This window comes from Phaethon aethereus (assembly GCF_964289735.1).
Source record: "Phaethon aethereus genome assembly, chromosome: 3".
Lineage (NCBI taxonomy): Eukaryota > Metazoa > Chordata > Aves > Phaethontiformes > Phaethontidae > Phaethon > Phaethon aethereus.
In genome coordinates, this window is record NC_138576.1 from 124446337 (window position 1) to 124458901 (window position 12565).

A 12565-nucleotide genomic window follows, 5' to 3' on the forward strand; every position below is an offset into this window, starting at 1 on the left:
AACCCAACACAAACAAGCTTGCTCATTCGTATTGCCTCTGGCATTCTCGAGAGACAGATACCCAGTTTTCTCTTATTTACCACTCCTCCCACCCTGGGGAAGGAAAGCAGCAGAAGTGCTGATGGAGGAGCTCCAGTCACACTCCATTCCAGCTGCTGGTGGCATTTGCTCAACAGTGACACTTAGCAAGGCAGAACAAATGGCTTGCAAGGCAAGTGTGTGTTATGGAGCACTACCCAGAAGAAATGCCTGTCAGGTACTTCAGAAGTTTACAGTGACTTCAGTACATTTTTGTTTGGCAGGAGGTATCCTGAAAAGTTTAGATTTCATTCCTCATTATTACAAATTATTCTCCCAGCTGAAGTGCCTTTTCTCTCAGGCAATACACTGCAAATTGGTGCTGCACTCTGGCAGTCAAGGGAGGCTCAATCAGCATCTTCCTTCTGTCAAGGGAATGCCTTTGAGGGCTTTGCTCTGCACCTGACACTTCTTGCAAAGGGGCCCTTACAGGAAAAGGGAAAGTTTTCAACCTAAGGAGCAATACCCAAGTGCTCCTGGCAGGAGGCATCCTCACTGGCAGCTTAGAGAAGCTTTAACTACTGCAAGACTGACATACTTAGCCTCTTTCTTCCACTTACAAACCAATGACACTATGAAACACTTTCATGGGAGATCAGGTTGCACAGACTCAACTGTAGGAAGTAACCAGCTGTAGGAACCATGCATGCTACAGGAAGTTGATTTAAATTTGACACAAAATACAGTTTAATTCATTTATACTCAAATTTTCTTACTCACAAGTAGCCCCGCAGGCAGAGTGATGCTGGCTTCCAGGAGCTTTCACAGTCTTATGGAGACTAAATGATAACCACTACAAAACAACCCAACCTCCCCTTGAAATGGTAAACACACACTAGTTTTGGACCTGCCTTTTTATACCCATCTGCAGTTGATGAGGTTCAGTCTCTCCACCCTGTCCCACCTGTGAGTCATCAGGATTGACTCACTCTCCCGTCTCCTGCATCAGGTGTCCTGAGAAGCTGCCTGTAGATGCGTGTTGTGTCTTCATGACCTACTAACATACGTGCTGAGAGTATGTCTCTTCCCATTGCCCTCATCATGGTGCTTACTCCTTCTGGTGCTTTCATATTCCAGTGTTCCTGTTCACACTGGTCTTAATGCTTCTACCGCCATCTCTACAAGCGTGCACCAGGTCTGCAGAACTGCCAGCAGCTTCATGCCATGGGAGGCTGTGCTTTGTTGGGGATCTGCCGCTTGTTTAGGTTGTCTTGTTCTATTGCTGTTGTATACAGCCAGATGCTCAAATGTAGCATGTTGGAAGAGGTAGGTGTATGTCTCTCAGGCAGAAAATGATTGTGATTTTGCTGTGTAAAGCAGGTCTGGTAGAGAAAGAACCTCTGTGCCTACTTTTGACTTTCAAGCCCACATTGTACAGCTGGGGAAGCCATACCAATAGCTTCTGCTGTGCTTAAGCAGCTTGTTTGCAGTGGCATTATCATTTCACGTCTAACAACACACTTCCAAGTGCTGGTGCCAGCTTCAGTTGATGGCACTGTCAAAGTGCCTTTGGTATTTTAGGGTGCTGAAAAGTGGCAGTTACGTTCTCAAAGTTTAATTCCTCAAACCCCTCCATACCTCCTAACTTCCTAATTCCTACTTGATTCCTCGCTTCCCAAACTTGCTTTCTTTGAAGCCCTCCAGAAATCTACAGTTTTGCTAAGGAGCACACTCAGCCTCCATACTCCTCATGGAACAGCCCAGGGCTTAATCCCGGAAGGGAGCTGGTATTATTTTGCCTCATGGGAAGAGGTGTCCTGCTCTAGGGGTTGGTTTTAGAGTACCTGGGAGGAGAGGACTTCATGAGCCCCATGGAGGACTGCAGCTTCTGGCCAACGCACTTTCTGTCCATCAGGAGGGTGCTATAATCTTGCTTGTAGAGGACAGTATTACTAGCATCCCATTCCTGCACCTTGATCTGGACTACGGGAAGAGAAAATGCTTCCAGTGAAGTGCAGCCCAGAGGCATATTGGGAGTCATGGCAACTCAAGGACATTCTTAACTCTCCACTCTGTCTTCACTACCTTGGTGGAGTTTGCCAAGGATGGAGAGACAGGCTGCCAATCCCACAGAAACTGAGTCCTTTTCTCTTGCTTGCCTCTTTTGTCCACGTATTTTTAAAGCGGCGTTTAGTCCGCTGGGGCCATGGGCTTACTCAGGGCTTTGTGGGAGGCTTGTACAACATTAATATAGTAAAAGCTACAAATATGGCCTTTTGCTTTCTCCCTTCCTCCTTTCCTGTGTCCTCTGCCACAGGCATTGTGGCATATTTTTGAATGTTTCTCAGTACCTCTTCCATCTGGGAATGGTTACAGGAAAAAATCAAGACAGGGCAGATATTTTAGCCATGGAACACCAAGGAGAGTTTCATTTGTCATGAGCTGGAGTAATTAAAAGTAATTTTTGCATGTTTTGGATGAGGGATGCTGACTTCGGTAAGGGCATGAGCTGTGCAAAGTGCTTATTTTTATAGTTTTGACGTAAATCATGGAATGTTTTCATTCTTAATTTGGAACATTTGCCCCACATGTTCCAAGTCTCTGTAGATAAGTCCAGGCTCTTTTCTTTCTCATGATGTATATCCATACACATTAAAGTCCCAGGGTTAACTGCCCAAGTCATTTCGCTGGACTGAAGACAGCACTGAGGCTTCTTTTAAAAGTGTTAACTTCTACCTATTTCGATAGACCACTGATAGACCAGGTGAGATGCACAACTTTGCTATCTAAAATCTATCTTCTCTGCAGAAGTGTCATGGGTCATTTGCTTAACAAAACAAGCCCAACCTCCTCCCCCAAACCCAGCACATACACAAAAATAATTTCCTTGATTATATTTTCCTCTGGGGATGTTTAAACTGTCAACTTTGCTGAGCTACATTCTCTCCTGTCATTTTTTCTCATAGGGGATGTCCTGTCATGGGGGACTCATTGCAAACTTATGTTTTGAAAATTTCTGAAGGATTTAATATTAATGTACATACAAGAGACTTGCAAAATGTTTCTCTTTTGAAATGGTCATACGCTATCAATAGCTTCTAGAGTTGGTATTGTTCAGCTTTTACACATAGTTCAAAATACAGTCAATGCAAACACTTCTGATCCCAGGATAACATAGTTATATCATTTTTCAGGTCAATCACTGTCTTGGTATGGGCAGATGATCATTGGCTCATCGACATTGAGACCAATTTCAAATGAACTCATGTTACTGTTATCATTTAGCATTGAAAGAGGAGCATGCTGCATTTCCAATTGTAGCTTCTCTTGTCCATGGCAGGTTCTACTTGGCCACCAACAGTAAATTCTCGAGAACGCTAGGGTGCACCTCAAACCTCTGGAAGCAAACATGGGAAAAGCAGAAGCTTTTATTTTGTTTTAATCTAAGACTTTGGCTAGGAATTAGTTATTGTAATGGACAGCAATACAAAGCTTTGTGAACCCACAGGGCCTGTTTCATATGAATACACACTTAAGAATTAAGGGTTTCTCACATGTGCAGTCTCACCTGTCAATCTCTGCAACCACCCATGGTCAGAAGTAATGGTGCAAGATCACTGCCAACACCCTCAGGTTGAAACTTGGGCTCAGTACTTAACATCCATGATAATCTGATAATCTATCAGTTAAAATCCACTAAAATCCAACTCTCAAAACAGTTTAAATGATTAATAATTAAAAGCTGCCTATATAGAAACCTAACATGACAAAATACTGTCTAGAGCATGCAACTCAGCACAACAATTTGCTTCACAGCCTTTTCTTTTGTTGCAATAAAGAGATTAGTGCAATCACTGTTTGATTATTAAATTAGTATCTTTATGGCAATCAGAGGGGTCTTGGCAGACCTCTGCCTAAATGGTGTGTTGATGCCTGTGCTTCTTGCCTTACAAGTCTCCCGTAGGGAGAGCACAGATTTAGCCCGAATCCAGCCACCACAATCATGAGTGTCTGGCTGTCAGCATGCCAGAATAGGCTTCATCTGCAATCAAAGCCACAGTGTGGCTCTCATGGAAAGCTGCTCGGTAAATTGATATGATTTATTGTAAGACGAGTCCCATTCCTGCTGTAACCTGTGGCAGATCACAATTTTACCAGGGAAAGCAGGATCAGGTGCTATTGGCTGGTGCCTGTATTTCTGATGTGGTAAGGAGTGCTAGCCAGACAGATAGCTCAAAATGGTTGTATAGAAACATCCTCCATCCCTTCCCCCCTTCCCCTTTTATATAAATACCTCATGCTTTTAATGAATTACCTGTCTTCTACAGCTCTCTGTCCTAGTGGTTTTGTGGCCTTCACTGATTTAGTGTCACTAACTCTGATTTTACTGGAGGTATTACAATGTTTATTGGATTTATTTGAAGTACCATCTCCTAGAGTCATGTGAAAAGAGTTTCCATTTCACAACTCAGGAATGGTCCCACCTCTGCTGCTTGCCAAGGATACAACCAGTAACTGCTGTAAGCACCAGTAATGTTACTGGGGATTATTTTTACCATTACAGATAAAAATGAATTCTTTATTTAAATAAAGCCTCATGAATGTCTCAGTTCGGTTTTTGAGTGGGTGGTAGGTAGTACTGAGGAATCAAACAACTCTGGCCCTACTTGACAGAGCTGGTCCATCATCCCACAGTGAGCATGCTACACTGATTTACACCATACTGACAGACTTAAATCCCTACAATCCTGGCCCCAATTCTGAGGACTGTTATAAGAAATAAATTTGAGTGTCTGATACCGAGTGTTGATTCTCCAGCACTTGCATTTCTCTAGGCATTTGTACCATCTGCATTCATGATGCTGCTGGGTTGCTGAAAGACAACGTGGTTTGGACCAGATCCTCCTCTTGGCTGGCTGAGCACAATATTATTTTCATTCCACTATCTGAAGGAGGCAGATCTGGTGGCAATTTAAAGATCATACATTATCACAGGCTATGGAAAGAATAATTTATGCCCTTGAGCCTTTCTCAGATCTTTCAGCAAAATCAGACATCTAAAGGAAAATCTAGTTCTTCAGAGCCATGGTGATGAGTAATGGACCCAAGAGGACTTGGGGTCCAGACATGAAGGGATTAGCATGATCCACCAGCACAGTTTTGTTATCTGAGACAGACTCAGGCGCATACCTTATGACTCCCTCTTTCATAACAGCCATCTGGACATGAAAATGGGGGAAGACAGGAGCGTGTTTCATGGCTCTGGTTTGTCTTCTCATGGGCAATAACATCACCCTTGGCTTTTGCAGAATGCTGCAGGACGCCTTTTCCGCTGTGAGCTTGCACCACTCCCGTTTCTTTCTGATACACATTGCCATAGACTGCAACAATCCTTGGTACGTGTAACTCTGGAAGAGGGGAAATACTCCAGTAACACTTTAGCCAATATGATCACAGTCATCCAAAATTCTTTTACACTGGGGTGGAGATCTCCACTCTGTTGGGCATTTGTCAAGCAAACAACGTAAAAAAAATGCTCCCCCTGGATCTTGTTGCATTCATGCCAGGAGTCACTAGACAGCTTTGCCTGTGTTGTGTTTGCTTTCTGTCTCACGCTAGGACGACACCCTCCTCTCCAACACCGCCCCCCCCCCCCCCCGAAACCTGCCTGTTAATTGCTGCAACTGGGACATTTCCCACTGGAGAGGGAGGGATCTATCTGCAGTTCCCTGAGCATGTGGCGATGGGCAGTCTCAGTCAGTTGACCTAAGGCAAGTCTAAGATGATCTAGGGATTAAAAAATATAATAAATATCCTCCCTCCCCTCCAAAAAGCAACAATACCACCCTGAATTTGTGCAAATGCAGGGTTTCCAGTCCAGTTCCCTCCCAGAACATTTGATGGTTCATTTAGAAAAAGAAAAGAAAAAAACAGAGCAGAGCGTTCCCTGGTGGGCTGTAAGACCTCCAAAGGACTTTTGGCAGCATCTGAAGATATTATTAAGTTTTCAGACTAGGTATGTGTAGCACAATAATTAGTTGCCCTGAAGACACCCCAGTAATTGATGGAATTTTCTGATGTTTATTATGAAAGTGCAAAACGGCTCTTCATAAAAACCAGCATTGGATTTTTCACTCTATAATCTACATAGGCTAAAAATCACTATTAATACCTGGCTAGTAAATCCTAACACTTAAAGAAATTTGTAGCATGAAGAGCTTGCAACACGGTGCACTAATTTCTGTGGCCCTAATGAGGGGCATGAGAGCATGCAGTGCGGAGGTGATGCTGCAAGTGACACTCCTAAGGTGCAGGCGGACAAGCACCAGTGGGGAGGCCAAGGCTTCCACGTTCCTGCATGGACACCTCACAACTACCCAGAATAAACAAGGCAGAGCTGCAGGAGCCCCTGTGCCTGGCCAGAAGAGTGGCTGTGGGTGGCCGAGGTCCTGCTGAGGGGAGGGCAGCACTGTGGTGAGACCCAGGAGGGAAGAAGGGTGTGTGTTTTGTGCATCTGGAGATGGTTTGAATTCCTCTTGATCTGTAAATTGGATTAGACAGGCTGATCAAGAAATACCCTCTATATTTCTTTAAGAAATAGCAAAGAAATTGCCTTCTGGAACAAAAAGTTATGCGCATTATTTTGTATAGCTGGTCTTTACTTCTGGTGATGCTCCAGGGTGCTCAGAAACCAAGTTAATGGAGGAGAAATAGGATGTGCACTGCACATTGGCATTGCAAATATATTAGAGCAAACATTGTACAGTTTTCATGCATTTTAGGATCGGGGCTGCAAACTAGTGAGTCGGGCAGAGAGCGCAAGTGTGATTCCCTGCCTGTCGGCAGAGCAGCTCCAGAGGCCGCTGGATCTTCCTGGTCCTGCCTGAAGGTGAAAACTAGCTCCTTCTTATTTCACAGGTCCTGTGTTGCTTTTCATACAACTGTTTTTAAGGTAGAGCTATATATAGTCAGATAGTACTTTGCTGCAACTATCTCAGTGCTTGTAAGTGATTGGAATACGTGTAAAAAAATTATTTTAGCTGTATTAACTCCATGAAGCAAGATAATAATTGTGTCAAATTCACCTTAACCCATAGTGAAGCAGGTCCAGTTAACACCCAAGATTTTTACCACTATGTGTAACATCTGCAAACACCTGCCCCTGTGCCGTGGCACCCATCTGGCATTGCTGGCAACCCCGGTCTGCAGCTGGCACACGGCATGTCACAGTATCGGTTTGCAGGAGGGGACCTGCAGCATCCCCCAAGGAATTGAGAACAGCAGCATTTCCATAGAGAGCCAGATAATTTCCTTCTCATTAGTTACTTTGACACAAGAAAGTTATCACAGCTCCCTGATCTGTCACCGGGCGGAGGGAACGAGAATTTGTAAAGCCAGATACGGTTTTTAAATTACGGCAATAGAAAATAGTTGCTTTTCATGGAAAGCTGCAGCGCAAATGGAGAGCACCTGCCTGAAGCTGGAATTCCTTGGGGAAAGCAGAGCAGTTGTTCTGTAGCTATCAAGGCGATGCCAGGGTGTTTTCTTCCTATTTCTAGGACCCAAATATGATGAAAGGAGCTAATAGCAGCAAGATGTGTGAGGCACTCACTGGGGCAAATTGGGTCTTGTGCAAGAGACGCAGTGCAGGGTTTTTTGTCAGCACCATGAGGAGTGGTGGGGACCCAGGGTCCCATGGCATAGCGGCATTTTGCAGCATGAGTCTACATGTGCTACGAACCCAAATGACGCAGAACAGCACGTGCCACTCACACCAACTCTGCACCATCCTCGGCCCTGCCAAGGGGGCTACCAGTCCCATTGCCCACCCAGTACTTCCACAGGTGCAGGAAAATACCTCCTGGGGGGCGGGTAAGGACCTTTCCCCCTTCCCTCCCTTTCCAGCAGGGCCTGGCAGCTGCCTGCAGGTTTCTGAGTGAGGCACAGAAGGCAGCGTGAAGGGGCCTCTGTGGTCTCCTCCCGCCCATAAATCACAGCAGCTAACAGCCCTGCTGACGGCTGGGCTGCTGTCTCGGGCTTAACAATCAGAGGGAGCATTTTGCAGCAGCAAAATGAAAGCAGGGCATAATATTTATTTACTGAAGGGAATACAGGCTGTTTCCTTCTTCTAGAAGTTCCTTCTCATCAGGACAGGCTTTTCCCCTAGGTGGAGAGGGAAGCTAGAGAAACCAAGTTCTCCACTGAGAACATCGCACCCTTGGATGGAAATCATGGCATGGCATGCCATGGCTGCTGCCTCCTCCTCCTCGCTGGGGCTCTGTCTCCAGCTGTTTCCCAAGGCTGACAGGCAGCACTCCATGAGTCAGAGATGTGTCTTACTACAGACTTTATGGCTTGGGTTAGTTTCCAGTCAAGGAGTTCATCTGCTCTGCTCAGCTGGTGGTGAGCTGTGAGAGCACTTGGGTTGAGTTTCCTTATTTATTGCTGAGAGCTCCTGGGATGCCACACTTTTACTGATTTACACCCTTAGAGAGAGGTGGCTCGTTTTCTGGGAGACATCCCGTATGGCCGAACCGCACACACCATGCTCAGGGTTACTTTACTGACCCTGGCAATTAAGGGCACATTACAAAGCCTTTCCAAAGGGAATCACAACCTTTTGGGTGATCAGATGTGAAAATGCCCTTCTGGGGGCAAAAAACCCTCCAAGAGAAGAACATTGTGAGAGCATCTGGTCTGACTTTTCCATTGCATTCCTTTCTGCTGCATCTACACTGACCGCATGGTGTGAGTAACACGATGTGGCACTGTCTTCTGCAGCTTATCATCAACCTTTTCTGTCAGTACTTACAATTAATCATCTCTGGTGTGCTCATGCAGATGGAAGAAAATAAAGAAGATTGTGCTCTGTCTCTAACTCAATTGCCTCCAGCTTCCCTCTGTCAGCTGGTGTTATGCCTTCCCACCAGCCTCCAGCAGCTTTCCTGTGAAAGCCCAACTTTCAGCTATCAGTCTGTAGACCAGGGAGTGTACAGAGCCAGCTTTTCTCTGCACCGTCCTGAAAACGCCGGTACAACACATGGACGGTGTATTTCACACCTGTAACCTCTTTCCCAGCCGAAGGCAAGTCACCTGCCCTGCTCGCAGCTCCTGTCAGCAGTGACATTTAGCAACTAAATCTTACCCAAGAATAGAACAAAGTTTGATCCCACCCCCCCTTTTTTCTTTTTAAATTATTTGGTCCCCATTACACAGGCTATAATCACTTATTTCAACAGGCCAGTTATCCCATTGCAGCTCCGTAACACTAATTACATTACAGTTCTCGGCAATGGAAGTTGCCAAGCTCTCCTGCTCGTTAGCCAGGCTTCCTCCATTGATACAGCAGCAGATTTTAAATTTCTTTTCTTCACGTTTGTCAGGTTGGCTTCAGTTTGTTCATATTAGCGCTTGGCTCCTCCAGTGCTGCTTAAAGCCCATCTACCTGCTCTGGTTAGGATCTAGCCAAGATGATTAGCACCCCTCACCACACCATGGTCTCCTCACCATGTTTGCAGCCCACCCTTCTATAAACCCCAGCCCTTTATACAGTAGTCAGTGTGTTACCTCCAATATTTTCTTTGCTGTTTTCAGGCTGAAAACTTGGATTTTTAATTTCTTCAGGTTTTTTTTTTTCCCTCAGATCATAGAATCAGATCAGATCCTCCTTTCTATCATGCTATTCCCATGATACTGATTCCAAGGAACCTGAGCACTGAACCTCTAAACCCACCCACCTAGAAGAAGTAAAAGGGAACTTGTGGAAAGCAGCACCAGCCCCCAAGCCTTTCTTCCTGCCGACTATCCTACCAGCGCACACTAGCAGAAAGCCTCTCTTTAGAGGACCTTTTTTAATCCCAGAATGTGTTTCTGCAGTCAGCTTCCTTAATTTCATTAGTGACCATCACCTGCTGCTTTTTGCACGTGGCTTTGATTTCCTGCACTGGCCCTTTTGCTAAGTAGCTCTTCCTTCACTGCACAAAGACTCCTCCTTCTCCTACTGAGCCCTTAAAGAAGAGTAAGGCCAGTTCCCTGACTCTGAGGAGAAACTAGGTCTGATGATGGCCAAGCAAATCCTCCTGTGTGTATTTAGGGAAGCTCTGTGTCTGGGCAGAGCTGGGAAGGGAGGTCAGCCTTAACCGTTTCAACCCCGTGGGAAATGGCAGGGTCACAGAAGTGGTCTTGCTTGGTATTCAGGTGTCTTCTGGCTAAATCCAGGACAGGACTTAGCTGTTTTCACATTAAGTAATGCTACTGTAGACAGAAACTATGTCCCTCTTTGATGCCTGATGTCAGGAGTGAAATTCAATTCAGGTTGAGTTATGTTCTTCTAGTCTCTCTACAGTTACTGCAGCAAGGCAGAGGTCTTTGAATGGGTGCCCAAACCAGCCAAATGCAGTCGTTGAAGCCAATCTGTCAATAAGAAATGCTGACCTGATTTTTGTAGCTGAAACTTGGTGGCTTCAGGAGCTTGGGAGCTTCAGCCAGGGCTGGCAGATTTGACTTGTGCAGCTCCCACACTCGGAGCTCTCCTGAAGTCCAAGGGTGTGATATGGTCCTTGTGGTAACCTTGTGGTAAACCTTTGTTTAACAACCCCCATTCACGTCTTTCAAAGGTACAGCTGCTTACCTTGAAATTATTTCCTAGGGTTTGAGGGCATGCCCAGGTTTTAGGAGGCCTGGTTGTACAGCCCTTCAGCCTGCTCACCCACTCCAAAACCTTCCTGCTCTGCTCAGTGACGTTCCCCAATGCCCGCTCCAACATCTCAGTTAGATCCAGACACCCTCCCGCCCCCGCCTGGGAGCTGCATCACTGAGCCTTATGTTGTTTCCTTCACAGTGATGATAACTAGTGCCAGTGCCAGGCTCCACCATGAATAATTGATCAAAGCATTCACTTTGAGGGCAAAGTCAAATCTTTGGTCTCCTTCCCCAGCTGGTAGTAGCAGACTTCTACTGCTGTGGTGAGACTGGTTTTCTTCTGGCCATCACCAGGAGCATTTGCAGAATCCACTTGAAGCTTCATCAACCCAACAGGCTTGCTTTGCGTAGCATCTGCAAGCTGCACGAGAGCGCACAGCTCTGGTCTTGCTGCCTGGCCTCCGCGACACCCTCTACCCCTTGGTTGGCCTCCAGATAGTTCCTCCACACATCCCAGCCTGTCGCTCTCTCTCCTCAGCAGCCAAGTCAGTCTCCCGTGGCCTGAGTACAACAAACGCCAAGGTCATCTCCTCTGCCGGCTGTGAGAATCCTGCCTTGCTGGGCCCCACGGGAGCTGAGGGTTGTTTCCCGATCCTTCCCATGGCCTCCTGGCTTTTCCCTCTGTGCTCGCCATCACCCTCTCCCCCTCGTCCTCCTGAAATTCTTGCCGCTGCACTGCCTCCCTGCCCCACGGTCCCATCTTCCTCCTCTTGCCTGCCTTGCTACATGACGGGCAAGGCTGCTAGCAGGGCCTCGGCAAACCCCGCTCTTGATTTCACACCTTGCTGCTCCTCCTTTGGGAAGCAAACGTACCCATTTTTCTTTTCCTTCGCTTCCCCCCACCCATTTCTGTCCTAGTCTTACTCTCCTCTGTCAAATTCAGGGGCCTGACTTTCAGCGCTTCCTTGCCTGCTTCTCCCCTGTGCCGTGTCCACCCCCTTGTCAGACCCCATTTCCCCACACCTCTCCTAGTGAGCAATCTGGCTCTAGCTGTCTTGGAGACTATTTTTTTAACAGCTATATCCCTTAGTACACTGGATTAATATACCTGCTTATCTCTTCTCCCGGAGATAATTTTTTATATTGTAAATTAAATAGGGAAAGTCAAAAGCCAAAGGAATAGATTTATTTTTCAGTACTCTCAGTGGAAGGCCCTTCCCTGCAAAGGTACATATCACAGCACATACATAATGGCATAGATGAATAGCAAAACAGCTGGAATAGTGGAAGAGAAGTAAGGCTGCTATAATTTGTTGAGGTAGTTCACCAGTATGGCTGAAAGTCATGCAATTGCTGTTTTACAAAAGCCTGTCCCACAAACCAATACATTTTCTTACCACTTCATTGGCTGCCGTGCACTTTCGTGGTTTCCTGCTGTTTCGGAGTACCAGCAAATACACCTTTTGCTGGGAGGGGCAGGGGGTGGATGCCCAGGCACCTGCAATTTCTTGTTCTCGTCGTTGTGAACACAAGAGCCTGCAGGTAAACTGCACTGACGTCTTGTGGCACCGCCCTTCTGGGAGCAAAGGGGTCAGGGTAAGGTCTTCAAGGCCAGGAAGGTCTCCTGAGTCAACTGAGGCAATGAACAGAGAAAACAACCGTCTTGTGTTAAGAAATTTTTATTTGTCCTTTGGATCTGTAATGTAAGCACATAAAATTACAAGTGGAAGAAACATCATGCCACAAAATTGCATAGAATTTTTACAAAAATGTGAATTATGCCTCTGAAACAATCATAGATTGAGGAACCGAAAAATATGTACATGTTAACTGAAATATTTCATCCTACTCTGAAAGCAAATCGTCAAGGACTAATCAATCACAGACACTATTAATACAATGTACA